Below are 15,677 nucleotides of genomic sequence, written 5' to 3'. Positions count from 1 at the left end.
TACCAGGCACAAGGCAATGTAGTCCAAGTAATGATAAGGTATCAAAAAGGAAATCCGGATCTTGATGAATATAATCACCTTTCACCGATAAGGTACTGGTGCTAAAACATTCATAGCAAGTAAACAACAGGCAGCTTGATAAGAGACACATTGCTAAAATCTGTGTTTAAACCCTTACAGCATGCTGCCTTCAGATTGCATAGTAAAAACATGCTGACAGATCCTTTTCAAAGGGGTTATCTGGGACTTTTTCAGTGATGGCCTATTTTTAGGATAGCTCATCAATATTTGATCAGTGGCACAGGGGTGCAACACTTGGCACCCTTGCTAATCAGCTGTTCCAGTTGCTGATGGCAGCTGGAAGTGCTCGGATGCGGAGCAGCTGTATCAACTGTATATTGGCTGCCAAGGGGAACTGTGCATCCAAACCCTATTGATTAGAATAGGGAGCGGATGTGCAGTACCTGACTTCAGCCTCTATACAGTTGGCAGAGTGGGGCTCTGCAGCGCCTCAAGTGAGTACTTCTGGCCCCTGCTCGCACCTGGAACAGCTGATCGGAGGGGGTGTTGGGTGTCGCACCCCCAACGATCAGATAACAATAGGCTATCATTGAAAAATTCCCAGATAATGTCTTTAAAAGGAATCTGGCAGCAGGTTTTTGCTATGTAATCTGAAGGCACCCCTTTAAATTCCACTGCTGGTGCTGTGCGTTCACTTTGCACTGTAGTATCTGTTGTAGATCAGGAACCACATACATGCAGGTCGCTGCCACCTTGTTATATTACTTTCCCGTATATCGGACACACGTGCAGACATTGAACTTTGTATAACTCCCGGAGAGCGGTTTATTTTGTGAGCACCCAGAGGAAGTCCTATGATGTCACATAAATGAACAGATATTTACTTAGTAACGAAGCCAACATAGATACTTTTATCCTCTTGGTGGAAAGAAAAAAAATTGGGTAATCTGATCGCAGAATGACTCCCTACTAAGTCTCTGCTCTGAGAGAGCAGCCGAAATTAAATGTGACCTTTCAATTTCGAGTCCATAATTGAAGAAGGATTACGGGATAAAACATGTAACCAGAATGTAACTCATAGCACTATTATTGCATTTTTTATTGTCTGGATGTTTCTTGTAAAAGAACATACTCTCGTTCTAAGGCTAAGTTCACACGACTGAATGTCCGATTTTCATCAAGAAATTAAAAAAGAGGCGATTTTTCATCTATATTGTCATTCGTTTTTATATATCAGAAATAGTTAATATTTACAAGACCAAATACTGATTCCTGTGTTAATATTTGCAATGTATCCAGAAAAATCCGATGTTATACAGGTGATCCATATTTTTTACCGCACCCATAGACCTAAGTAGGTGAGTCTCATCCAAAATACGAAAAAAAACTAGTGCATTCTGCAATTTATTTTCATGCAGACATATGGTCCATGTAATAAAATGGTCATCTGAACAGCCGTATTGAATAACATTGATCCGAGTGCTGTCCGTTTTTTCCATGGGCAAGGTAATGTGCTTACTAAATATACAGGCAGACGACTGTGTGCTGTAGGTATTACGTGATGTGTCTTAGGTCAGATTTAGGTGAGCATATTATAGACATTTGTCAACTCTTAGGCGGGCTTTGCACACTACGACATCGCAGGTGCGATGTCAGTGGGGTCAAATCGAAAGTGCCGCACATCCGGCGTCGCAGTCGATATCGTAGTGTGCAAATCCTTTTTGATACGATTAACGAGCGCAAAAGTGCCGTTATCGTATCATCGGTGTATTCTCCGACATTTCCATAACGCCGGTGCAGCGACAGGTACGATGTTGTTCCTCGTTCCTGCGGCAGCACACATCGCTGTGTGTGAAGCCGCAGGAGCGAGGAACATCTCCTACCTGCGTCCCGGCTGCAATGCGGAAGGAAGGAGGTGGGCGGGATGTTTACGTCCCGCTCATTTCCGCCCCTCCGCTGCTATTGGCTTCCTGCCGTGTGACGTCACTGTGACGCCGCACGACCCACCCCCTTACGAAGGAGGCTGGTCGCCGGCCAGAGGGACGTCGCAGGACAGGTAAGTGCATGTGAAGCTGGCGTACCGATAATGTTCGCTACGCCAGCAATCACAAGATATCGCTTCTGCGACGGAGGCGGGTACTATCGCGCTCGGCATCGCAGCATCGGCTTGCGATGTCGCAGCGTACAAAGTACCCCTTAGTACGGATGTCTATCCTTACTGAAGACACAGACGTAATACACAGCGTCAAAAAAGTCAACAAAAACTCATTGTGGGCACACAGCCTGAAGGAAGTTTTTTTCCCACAATACCTTCTTTGGCTTCAAGCTGTTTACAAAGGGTCTTCCTGCTGTCACTCCCATCAATCAGCTGTTATGTGTAAGGAACCAGGGGGGAAATTAAAGACGTTGGCCACTACTTTAACACTGATAGCCTATCCTTACGATAGGTCATCAATGTCTGATCGACCGAGGTCCGACACCCGGCACCCCTGCCGACCAGCTGTTCTCAGTTCTTGTGGCAGCAGCAGGCAGGCAGAAATGCTCAGTTCTGGAGATGCTCCATTTCCTGATAGTGGCCGCGGCAGTGTACTGCACATCCACCTCTTATTCAAATCAATAGGAGGCGAATGTGTAGTACCCGGCCGTCGCTGCTATCGGAAGACGGAGCAACTCCAGGACATTTCTGACTGCCTGCTGCAGCCGCTGTCACTGAAAGCAGCTGATCGGCAGGAGTGCAGGGTGTCGAACCCCAGCCAATTAGTCATTAAAGGACACCTGTCACCAGTTTTATGGCCCATGAGCTGTGGCCACCCCCAGTGGGCTTTTATATACAGCATTCTAACATGCTTTATATAAGAGTTCAGGCCGCTGTGAGAACATAAAAAACACTTTATAATACTCACCTAAACCAGTCGCTGCGGTGCTGGTTGGCCCGGTGGGCAGCGCTGTTCTCCGGGACTGGCGCCTCCTCTCTCGGCCATCTTCCTTCTCCGTCTTCTGAAGAGCCTGTGTGCATGACGCGTCCACGTCATACACACTCGCCGGCACTGAAGGTCTAAGCAAGGCAGATCAAAGTATTGTAGTGCGCCTGTGCAGAACCTCAGTGCCGGCGAGTGTGTGTGACGTGGACGTGTTATGCTCACAGGCTTCAGAAGACGGAGGCGCAAGATGGCCGAGAGAGGAGGCGCCGGTCCCGGAGAACAGCGCCGCCCACCGGGTCAACCAGCACCGCAGCGACCGGTTTAGGTGAGTATTATAAAGTGTTTTTTATGTTCTCACAGCGGCCTGCACTCTTATATACAGCATGTTAGAATGCTGTATATAAGAGCCCACTGGGGGTGGCCGCAGCTTATAGGCCATATAACTGGTGACAGGTTCCCTTTAATGACCTATCCAAAGGATGGGCCATCAATGTTAAAGTACTGGCCAAACTCTTTAAGCATTACACAGCGTGTCGTCAAATCAATCCTCCAGATCAAGAAGTTAAAAACTTAAAAAGGGTATTCCCATCTCCAAGATCCTATTCCAATATATAATACGTGTAATAATAATAATATTAGTAAATACCTCCAATTAGCAATGTAGTATAGTTCTCCTGATTAGCTATGTCACTTACCTCAAATGCAGGGCATTACAGTTTAGGTATCCATTGTTACGGGCCAAGTGCAACCAACTAAATAACTGTCACAAGTATGACACGGTAACTAGGAGTAGAGGCAACTAGACTGGCACTCAGACTAGGGACCCTAAACTGTCTCTTATTGCAGAGGTACGCCAGATAGTATCAAGGTCTGAACCGCCAGCGTAGTCCTAACTCCTGAGTAGCCCTGGTCTAACACCCCTCTGCCCCACCCCAGGGAAGGGCTGGGACAGGAGTAATGAATCCCACAAATACCGACAGGGGAAAACCAAGGATCAAACTCACTGCAAGCACACACAGGGGAAAAGACAATACGTGTTCAGGGAGAAATAAAATCCAGGGAGGAAATAAACAAAGAACAAGGATATTTCCACCGCACACCAAATAGCATACAACAATTCACCAATAACTGGATCACGACGCACAAAGTCCAGTATTGCTGGAGCAAAGCTAGAGCTATATTTGGCATGTGAGGCTAAAGGCCCTGTTACACGCAACAACATGTCGTTGGGGTCACGGAATTCATGAAGCACATCCGGCCTCGTTAGCGATGTCGTTGCGTGTGACATGTACGAGAGACCTCTAACGGTGCAAAATACTCACCAAATCGTTGATTGGTAACACGTCGTCCATTTCCCAAATGTCGTTGCTCGTGCAGGATGCAGGTTGTTCATCGTTCCTGAGGCAGCACACATCGCTATGTGTGACACCCCGGGAACGACAAACAATACCGTACCTGCGTCCTGAACGAGGTGGGCGTGACTTTCTGCAGCTGCTCTCCGCCCCTCCGCTTCTATTGGATGCCTGCCGTGTGACGTCTGTTACGGGGGGACCGGCAGATTAGGACCAGGGGGTATATATCCTAATCGCCAGTCGGGGCCCACCGTGCTCCAGATGACAATGGAGCTGCTGGCACCTGAGGGTTAGGCGGAGACTATAGAGCTGGATGGCTCTGAGATAACCCAGGAACTCTGGGAACCGGTCACGTATGTTGGGACACGTCAGACCGGACGACAACCCGATTAGCGTTTTGGTGCACCTAGCTCTACACCAACCACGTGTGCAGGAAACACGTCAGGCCGGGTGGTAACCAGGTAGCGTTGACCGGAAGACCGCCACGAAAGCGCCCTGTCGTCCACGTGTGCAGGACACGTCAGGCCGAGCGGTCCTCCGATTAGCGTTTCTGGCCACCTCTCGACTGGCCACGTGTGTGTAGGACACGTCAGGCCAGATGGGTACACCAGTAGCGTTGACCGGGAAGCCGAGGAAAATAAGGAACACCCTGTTAACTCCACAGGGGTCCTGGAGTACGCTGTCCGTGCGCGTAGGGGGCACAACCGGACAGGTGGCGCAGCAGGTGCGTTGTCCGTGTGCGTAGGGGGCACAATCGGACAGGTGGCGCAGCAGGTGCGTTGTCCGTGTGCGTAGGGGGCACAATCAGACAGGTGGCGCAGCAGGTGCGTTGTCCGTGTGCGTAGGGGGCACAATCGGACAGGAAGTACAGCAGCCGCAGCCCAGTTAACACCACTGGGCTGCTATAGCAAGACTGGAACGGCAGGAGGGAAGCACGGCGCCTGACCCTGATGTGCCGAGCCACGAATCTTGGCGTGATAGGCACCGTTCGCCTAACCCTACCTACCGCTTCCCAACATAGGCTTATGCCCCAATGAGGCTCTAACATGGAGGTGTGCTCTGACTGAGCAATAGTGAAGACTGCGCACCTCCATGTTGTCTCCAGCCCCTTTTATAACCTGGGTCTGCCCCAAACCCAGGGTGGAACCACCAAGGTCCAATAGCAGAGTGCCATGTCATCAGTGACGTCACATGCGACCTATCTGGAACCGCCACGTCATTGATGACCTCATGGCAGCCACGCCCCAAACACTTCACCAGTCATCGTCTGACGACCAATACTGAGGTGCCAGATCATAGGGGCGGGCCTCTGTGAGCCAGTCCGGAGTTGCCACGTCATCAGGACACCTGACACCCTCTGCCCTATCAGGACCTGCCACCTCACGGACATGCTCAGTGAGGTCCTTACCGGACCTAGCCTCTGATGCACTAAGTGCCTGAGCATGCTCAGTAGCCTGAGCCACAGGCTTAGAAAGCAGACTATCAGTTTGAGCATGCTCAGTAGCCTGAACTGAGGACTTAGTCTCAGACATAACACAAACAGGCTGAGCATGCTCACTAGGCAAAACACCGGGCTTAAACTCTGGCTGGGGTAAATCGGCGCACGCATGCGCACTAGCCGCCTCTCCACACTTAGACGTGGTGGAAGGAACAGCCAACTGGACCACCCGAGGCACGGCCAAGAACGGCAGCCGGCGCCTGGGCGCAACAGGAACCGCAGCAGGCTGCTTGCGGCTATGGCGGTGCCGGTTCGTAACAGTACCCCCCCCTCTAGCGGCTCTCCCACTCGAATGGTCTATAGTCGCCACAGATACCACTGAGCGACGGGCGGAAGATGGAGACATGCAGTGGGAGCTACAAGACTTGCTCCACCGCGTAATCACCCCAGACGACCAGTCGATATGTGGGGAATGTTGCTTCAACCAAGGAATACCCAGCAGAATATCATCTGCACCCTTAGGGAGAACCAGAAATGAAATGGTCTCTCTATGCCCAGATGACATGGCAAGGGTAATGGGCACTGTCCGCTGGTGAATTACCTTGGGCAACAAGGACCCATCCAATACACGGACTCTCACTGGCCTTGGCATTTGCACCAGTGGGATGGCATGCCGCCGGGCAAAAGAGGAGGAGATGAAACTATCCCCAGCACCTGTGTCCACACTTGCCCTTGTGGACCATGTTGACCCCTTAAAGGAAATTGACGCGGGAAACGTGACCCTAATGGATGACGCAGAGTCCAGTCTACCTTCAGCTATGGTCACCAATCGCGGTCTCTTACCCTGACGCTTTGGGCAACGGTTGGCATAATGACCATACTGCCCACAAGCAAAACAGGAAATGCCCTTGCAACTCGAAGACCTAGCAACACCAACCCTAGCGATGTCCATAGGAACAGAGATGTCCTCTAAGGGAGGTGCAGTAGGAGAGACCACTACAGTGGCTGAACGACCCTCTGACCTGCGCTCCAGCTGACGTTCGGAGGTCCGCAGGTCAATGCGGGTAGCCAGAGACATGAGGCCCTCAAGGGTAGTTGGTACCTCACGCGACGCTAATGCGTCCTTCACGTGCGAGGCTAATCCCCTCCAGAACAGTGGAATGAGAGTCCTCTCTGACCACCCCAGTTCTGCAGCAAGTGTCCTGAAACTCACAGCATATTGACTTGAGGAGGTACGCCCCTGCTCCAAAGTCAGTAGCTGTAGGGCCGAGTCGTGAGTGACCTGAGGCCCCAGGAACACTTGTCGCAAGGACTCCAAAAACTCCTTAGAGTCCTGTACTACGGGGTCATTCCTCTCCCACAAAGGTGTAGCCCACTCCAGTGCTCTATCAGAGAGCAAGGAGATGATAAACCCCACCTTCGACCTCTCTGTAGGAAACCGTGCAGCCAACAGCTCTAGATGGACTGAGCACTGGTTCACGAATCCCCTACATGCCTTGCTGTTCCCCGTAAACTTGTTGGGCAGCGAGAGGTGAGGGAGGGTTGGAGTAGGCTTGGTGACTGACACCATTGCAGCCGCTTGAGCCACCACATAATCCATATCAGCAGCAAGAGCAGACTTCTCCAGAGACCTCACTCTGGCATCAAGCTGCAGCATGAACTGACGTAGCTGCTCTATCTCCGCCATGCCAGCCAGACCCTGGCGCAGTCTTACTGTTACGGGGGGACCGGCAGATTAGGACCAGGGGGTATATATCCTAATCGCCAGTCGGGGCCCACCGTGCTCCAGATGACAATGGAGCTGCTGGCACCTGAGGGTTAGGCGGAGACTATAGAGCTGGATGGCTCTGAGATAACCCAGGAACTCTGGGAACCGGTCACGTATGTTGGGACACGTCAGACCGGACGACAACCCGATTAGCGTTTTGGTGCACCTAGCTCTACACCAACCACGTGTGCAGGAAACACGTCAGGCCGGGTGGTAACCAGGTAGCGTTGACCGGAAGACCGCCACGAAAGCGCCCTGTCGTCCACGTGTGCAGGACACGTCAGGCCGAGCGGTCCTCCGATTAGCGTTTCTGGCCACCTCTCGACTGGCCACGTGTGTGTAGGACACGTCAGGCCAGATGGGTACACCAGTAGCGTTGACCGGGAAGCCGAGGAAAATAAGGAACACCCTGTTAACTCCACAGGGGTCCTGGAGTACGCTGTCCGTGCGCGTAGGGGGCACAACCGGACAGGTGGCGCAGCAGGTGCGTTGTCCGTGTGCGTAGGGGGCACAATCGGACAGGTGGCGCAGCAGGTGCGTTGTCCGTGTGCGTAGGGGGCACAATCAGACAGGTGGCGCAGCAGGTGCGTTGTCCGTGTGCGTAGGGGGCACAATCGGACAGGAAGTACAGCAGCCGCAGCCCAGTTAACACCACTGGGCTGCTATAGCAAGACTGGAACGGCAGGAGGGAAGCACGGCGCCTGACCCTGATGTGCCGAGCCACGAATCTTGGCGTGACAGGCACCGTTCGCCTAACCCTACCTACCGCTTCCCAACATAGGCTTATGCCCCAATGAGGCTCTAACATGGAGGTGTGCTCTGACTGAGCAATAGTGAAGACTGCGCACCTCCATGTTGTCTCCAGCCCCTTTTATAACCTGGGTCTGCCCCAAACCCAGGGTGGAACCACCAAGGTCCAATAGCAGAGTGCCATGTCATCAGTGACGTCACATGCGACCTATCTGGAACCGCCACGTCATTGATGACCTCATGGCAGCCACGCCCCAAACACTTCACCAGTCATCGTCTGACGACCAATACTGAGGTGCCAGATCATAGGGGCGGGCCTCTGTGAGCCAGTCCGGAGTTGCCACGTCATCAGGACACCTGACACCCTCTGCCCTATCAGGACCTGCCACCTCACGGACATGCTCAGTGAGGTCCTTACCGGACCTAGCCTCTGATGCACTAAGTGCCTGAGCATGCTCAGTAGCCTGAGCCACAGGCTTAGAAAGCAGACTATCAGTTTGAGCATGCTCAGTAGCCTGAACTGAGGACTTAGTCTCAGACATAACACAAACAGGCTGAGCATGCTCACTAGGCAAAACACCGGGCTTAAACTCTGGCTGGGGTAAATCGGCGCACGCATGCGCACTAGCCGCCTCTCCACACTTAGACGTGGTGGAAGGAACAGCCAACTGGACCACCCGAGGCACGGCCAAGAACGGCAGCCGGCGCCTGGGCGCAACAGGAACCGCAGCAGGCTGCTTGCGGCTATGGCGGTGCCGGTTCGTAACAACGTCGCTGTGACCCTGAACAAACCGCCCCCTTAGAAAAGAGGCTGTTCGCCGGCCACAGCGACGTCGCTAGGAAGGTAAGTATGTGTGACGGATCCCAGCGATATTGTGCGCCACGGGCAGCGATTTGCCCGTGACTCACAAATGACGGGGGCGGGTGCTTTCATGAGCCACATCGCTAGTGATGTCACTGCGTGTAAAGCCCCCTTAAGTTCCATCATTGGGATAGGGTCTTGGAGATGGGAATACCCCTTTAAGTGTGTATGGAAATTGGTTTCTGGACTTGATCAGCCATATTAAAGGGCATTTATGCAGTATAAAGACACTGATTGAGGATAAATGAGTCTATTACACAAATGTCAAAGCTCACATGAGAATTGGTGTACAGGGCAGGGTTGGCATCCACAGGTTTACCAATAATTGCCGTCTTTTAGAAGTTTGTATGAGCTTCATTAAAAGCTAAATATATAATGAGGGGTATTTGTAATGTGTGGGAATGTTGAGTTATTCATAGGCTGGATACAGCAGCAAACCTTCTAGATCAATAGCATTAAATATATATCCGGCTTATTATATTCTGTCCACGTCAATGTTCATTGTGGATTTAGGGGTATACAACTGATCTATTCTTCTAAATCCAGTTCAGCTGTATTTGTACGTTTTGGTCTCAGCTGTCGTAGCACAGGTGTATGACGGTTATTATCCCTTAAAGGGAACCAATCGCCAGAATTTTTGTATATAATCTAAAGCCAGTGCTATACTGGTGCTATCAGGCTGATTCTCTACATACCCCTGTAGTGGTCAACTCGGATGTTTAGGTTTTGAAATCAAAGAAAGTAAAGTTTATAAAATCGGCAGCTTCTTGATTGACAGCAGCTGAGGAGCAGATAATATCTGGGGGGTATTTATAGTTATCCCCTGTTAGAATTAGCATAAGTATTATACAATCGATTCACTTTTTCTCTTGCAAGACCTGTGTAAGGTTATGTGACCATGTGACCAGAAGGGGCGGGGCTTCAGCCAACAAAGCTGATATCAGAAAGCAACATTTTCCTATTGGCTGAGGCCCCGCCCCTTCTGGTCGTGGATGGGATTAAGAAGAAATCTCATGCCCACTCTGCTTCTTTTTACGCAGCGTAAAGTGACCTGTGATTTAGAAACTTGTCAGTTTATCTTACAGGCGCACTGAGTTTTCATAGAAATGCATTAGATGCAGAAAATCTGCAGGTAAAAAGCGCATATGCGTTTTTAGTGCGTTTTCGCTGCAGAAACACTCTGAAAATGCGTGTAATATGCACATGACTATCAGCAACGGTTTGTCAAAGCCAAATAACAGGAAGTATCAAAAGCAAAGCAGCTTTTTTTAAAAAGAATATACCAAAAAAAGTTAAAAAAAACTCTGCAATGTCAAAAACATGATACAAATGCATGAAAAAAACGCAATAAAAATCCTTTGTAACCTAATTACATAATAGTATAGAAAAGTCCAGATCTTCACCACCAGGTGCACGGATCACACGATCAGTGTGTAATGAGAGGAAAATGAAGAAACATCCAGCTCCCGCGATCCAGATAAAATAATAATGGCTTTATTGGATGATCAACAAAAAATATGACAAGACACAAAGTGTATATTTATGACGCGTTTCAGATTGCGGTCCTTCATGAGGCCATGAAGTAACTGATCTGAATCGCGTAGCGTATGCACACTGTGTCTTGTTCATATATTTTGTGGATCATCCAATAAAGCCATTATTATTTTATCTGGATCTCGGGAGCTGGATGTTTCTTTATTTTCCTTTCATATTCATAATAGGTGAAGAAATGCCGCAGAAACTCTGTGTCAAAAACTTAACAAACACTCATCGTAGGAATGTAGCCTTTCAAAGAAACCACAGAGAACCATCCCTGTAGTCAGGGGTGAAACAATTGTGGTCGCAGGGATCGCAACCAGGTCTGAGGGTGCAGGGGGCCCGCTGGCCCCTGCCCCTGCTTCAGCTGAATTTGCGTCCAAGTCTGCACATCCATCTGAAATGCATCGCGGTTCAGAGACCCGTCGGGTCCCTGAACTGCGATACATGCTGCCAGTTAACCAGAAACCGGCAGCTTTCATCTGTGTCCCATGGCGGCTCATGTCAGTGATGTCATTGGTTGCAACAGCACCGACACCAATAAAAGCTGCCAGCCACTGTGCACTGGCTACACAGGAGAACACTGCATGACACGGGAGCCAGGGATAGTGAGCACAATGTTGTTGTTTTTTTGCATTAGACAAAATGGAAACATATTTACCAGGATGGGGACATAAATACCAGGAGGGGGACAGAAGATACCAGGAGAGTGACAGTATATATCAGGAGGGCCCCAGGAGGAGGACAGAAAAATATGAAAAATATCCAGCAGCTTGATCCAAGACTTTAAAAAATTTATTTTTATTGAAATATAATTAAAAAGTCCAAAAGTCACATGGAGTAAATGGATCAGACAGATACTGTCTGATCCATTTACTCCATGTGACTTTTGGACTTTTTAATTAGATTTCAATAAAAATAAATTTTTTAAAGTCTTGGATCAAGCTGCTGGATATTTTTCATATTTTCCATATTTTCCGGACCTAGTTTTTCCGACTTCTCATCCCTGCACGGTGCAAGGTTGGTGTCTCCTAAACAGGTGAGCTGGAATACATTTTTGTTTTTTGTCTTCCAGGAGGGGGACAGAGTATACCAAGAGGGACCCAGTATGAGGACATATATACCAGGATGGTAACATATATACCAGAACGAGGACATTTTTACCAGGATGGGGTTATATATACACCAGGATGTTGGCCAGAATGAGGAACATATATACTAGGATGGGGGACATATATGCCAGGATGGGGACATACTTAGAAGGATGTGGGGGCAAATATACAAGGATGGGGGGACATATTTCTGAGGAAGGAGCCAGGATGAGGGACATTATGGGGAACATGTATCCTAGGGGACATATATGCCATCATGGTGGACCTACTTATCAGGATGGGGGGCATATTTACAAGGAAAGAGCCAGGATGGGGGACATTAGAACAGGGTTGGGGACATTAGAACATGGGGGGGGTGGGAACTCGTATATCTTTATAGGATTTAGAAAGCTAAATGTATACATACATATACATACATCTGGCCAACGTAGGAGGGGGGGGGCAGGTCCAAATTTTGCACCAGGGCCATCGAATTCTAGTTACACTGTCTGTAGGCATACAGAATCCTTTAGGCTAAGCATGGTCGATTATCCAAATTCTAGGACCCTTTCACTATTCCTATGAATAGGGTACTGTGGGATCAGCAAAAGGGCTACCCTTCTCAGTCCAGTCAAGGTCCATGGCATGGTGGTCACAGGCGACTCTGGGACCACCATTCATGTGATCATTTGGGGTCCTAACTGTTGAACCTGTAGCAATCATACATTTATTACATAACCAATGTATAGGTGAATGCTATTTAGTGGGGACCCTCCGTATCAGCGTTCCCGTGCAGTTAGGTGTCTTTGGATGTATTGATGACGTGTATGAGTTTGCTGTACTGGTGCCTCCATGATTGCTTTTTTAAACCGTTTCCCATGAGCCGTATTTTTTAGTATTTTTTTTTTTATTAAAGAACTGAAAAGTAAGTCTTTGAGGAAAAAAATAATTGAAAAAAGCCCTGCATATTGTACAGTAAGGTGAACTTGATGGATGCTGGAATTTCAGGTCAGGAGTGCTTCATACACATCTTGCTTCAAAAAAATGTTTCCCACAGCAAACAATTCACATTGTGAGTGTTTCCTGTGTTTCCCTTAATGTTAAAATTGGTCACAGTTGGTGCCAGAAGTGGTGAATGTAGGTCAGGTTATGTGTCAGATTTTTCCTAACAACATCCAGCTCTCCTGTTCAGCTGTTTGTAGCTTTTGGCCGTGAACTAATGACCCTCCATGTACATCCCTTACATTGTTACTGCACATAGCAAGCTTTTCTCTTCTGTTATTTAGCCATCCAGTCACACATCATAGATACTAAGGGGGGATTCCTACCTACGGACGATATCAGCTACACACCGGATAGGTGATAATTGTTGCATCACTGCTGGGATGAACACAGGTCTCGAGAATGGCACCAACACGGTCAGCAGAAGGTGAATAAAGTGGTTGGTCACCAAGCAACTTGCCTCTCTGTTACAATCGATGACACTAAGGGCTCATTCACACATCAGTGATTTGAAGAAGAAAAAAAGGACCAATTTTCATCAGTGTTTGGTCAATGTGTCAGATTTTACAGTCAGAGTAAGTTTTGTCATAAACAAAAACCCACCAAACTGATGAGCTTCCACTAAACTAATGAGCTTCCACCAAACTAATGAGCTTCCACCAAACTGATGAGCTTCCACCAAACTGATGAGCTTCCATCAAACTGATGAGTTTCCACCAAACTGATGAGCTTCCACCAAACTGATGAGCTTCCACCAAACTGATGAGCTTCCACCAAACTGATGAGCTTCCACCAAACTGATGAGTTTCCACCAAACTGATGAGCTTCCATCAAACTGATGAGTTTCCACCAAACTAATGCGCTTCCACCAAACTGATGAGCTTCCACCAAACTGATGAGCTTCCACCAAACTGATGAGCTTCCACCAAACTGATTAGCTTCCACCAAACTGATGAGTTTACACCAAACTGATGAGTTTGCACCAAGGTGATGAGTTTCCACCAAACTGATGTATTTCCACCAAACTGATGAGTTTCCACCAAACTGATGAGCTTCCACCAAACTAATGAGCTTTCACCAAACTGATGAGTTTCCACCAAACTGATGAGCTTCCACCAAACTGATGAGTTTACACCAAACTGATGTGTTTGCACCAAGGTGATGAGTTTCCACCAAACTGATGTGTTTCCACCAAACTGATGAGTTTCCACCAAACTGATGAGCTTCCACCAAACTGATGAGTTTACACCAAACTGATGTGTTTGCACCAAGGTGATGAGTTTCCACCAAACTGATGTTTCCACCAAACTGATGAGTTTCCACCAAACTGATGAGCTTCCACCAAACTAATGAGCTTCCACCAAACTGATGAGTTTACACCAAACTGATGTGTTTGCACCAAGGTGATGAGTTTCCACCAAACTGATGTTTCCACCAAACTGATGAGTTTCCACCAAACTGATGAGCTTCCACCAAACTAATGAGCTTCCACCAAACTGATGAGTTTACACCAAACTGATGAGTTTGCACCAAGGTGATGAGTTTCCACCAAACTGATGTGTTTCCACCAAACTGATGTTTCCACCAAACTGATGAGTTTCCACCAAACTGATGAGCTTCCACCAAACTAATGAGCTTCCACCAAACTGATGAGTTTACACCAAACTGATGTGTTTGCACCAAGGTGATGAGTTTCCATCAAACTGATGTTTCCACCAAACTGATGAGTTTCCACCAAACTGATGAGCTTCCACCAAACTAATGAGCTTCCACCAAACTGATGAGTTTACACCAAACTGATGAGTTTGCACCAAGGTGATGAGTTTCCACCAAACTGATGTGTTTCCACCAAACTGATGAGCTTCCACCAAACTGATGAGCTTCCACGAAATTAATGAGCTTCCACCAAACTGTTGAGTTTCCACCAAACTGATGAGTTTCCACCAAACTGATGAGTTTCTACCAAACCCCGAGTTTCCACTAAACCCCTGAATCTCCACCAAACTTATGAGTTTCCACTAAACTGCCAATTTTTCACCAAACTAATGAGTTTCTCAAGCTTCTCCTATCAAACAGAGAGTGAAAAATGGACAGAACACAGATGACAGCTGAGTGCTGTTTGAATTTTTTCAAGGATCCGTAGACTTGAATTGGCCAGTTTGATCCGTAGATCTCACATTTTTCCATGTTTCAATGTGAACCACTCAGTCTGCAAAAATATACAGAAATATGAACAAAGACTTTAATGAGTACATGTTCTATCAATAAAAAACACAGAACTTGTACAAGTGAAACTGATGTCTAAATTAAGCCCAACAAGTTATTGTAGCATAATGTATGGAGGGACCTGTGGGGGCACCATACTGTGTGTGCGGTGCACTACAGCAGCATAATATATGGGGAGACCTGTGGGGGCACCATACTGTGTGTGCGGTGCACTGCACCAGCATAATGTGTGTGGGGACATATGGGGGCATCATACTGTGTGTGGGGTGCACTCCAGCAGCATAATGTATGAGGGGAACCTGTTGGGGCATGACACTGTGTTGGGTGCACTGTAACAACATAATACTGTTTTGGGGATCCTGTGAGAGCATCATACTTTTCTGGGGGCACTCTGAGTTCATCACACTGTTTTCTGGGGTACTGTGATGGAAAATTGTGTAGACAAATTCAATATGGAGGTATCATATTGTGTGTAGTGAGAACATTTGGCAAGCATCATACTCCATGGGGTACGTGAAAAGGATATTGTAGTGAGTGAGAACACTAAAGGCCCCGTTACACGCTACGATTTATCTGACGATCTCGTTAGCGATGTGACACGCCCAGATCGTAGTTACGATTTGCCGAGATCGCTTATAAGTCGTTTATTTGTGGTCACACGTAACGATCTCACAAACGACGCTACACCGGTCACGATATATTGTTTGACC

At 48.2% G+C, this 15,677-nt stretch overlaps 1 protein-coding gene across 1 annotated transcript in view; it reads left to right on the top strand.

Annotated features, from left to right (window-relative positions):
* IQCK (IQ motif containing K) overlaps positions 1-15,677 on the top strand; it is a 157,639-nt gene that overhangs the window by 34,163 nt on the left and 107,799 nt on the right. The gene's annotated exons all lie outside the window — the stretch shown is intronic.

Source organism: Anomaloglossus baeobatrachus, chromosome 7 (genome assembly GCF_048569485.1).
Source record: "Anomaloglossus baeobatrachus isolate aAnoBae1 chromosome 7, aAnoBae1.hap1, whole genome shotgun sequence".
Taxonomy (NCBI): Eukaryota; Metazoa; Chordata; class Amphibia; order Anura; family Aromobatidae; genus Anomaloglossus; species Anomaloglossus baeobatrachus.
Note: the sequence above shows the minus strand (reverse complement) of the source record. Positions and strands in the feature narration are given on the sequence as shown.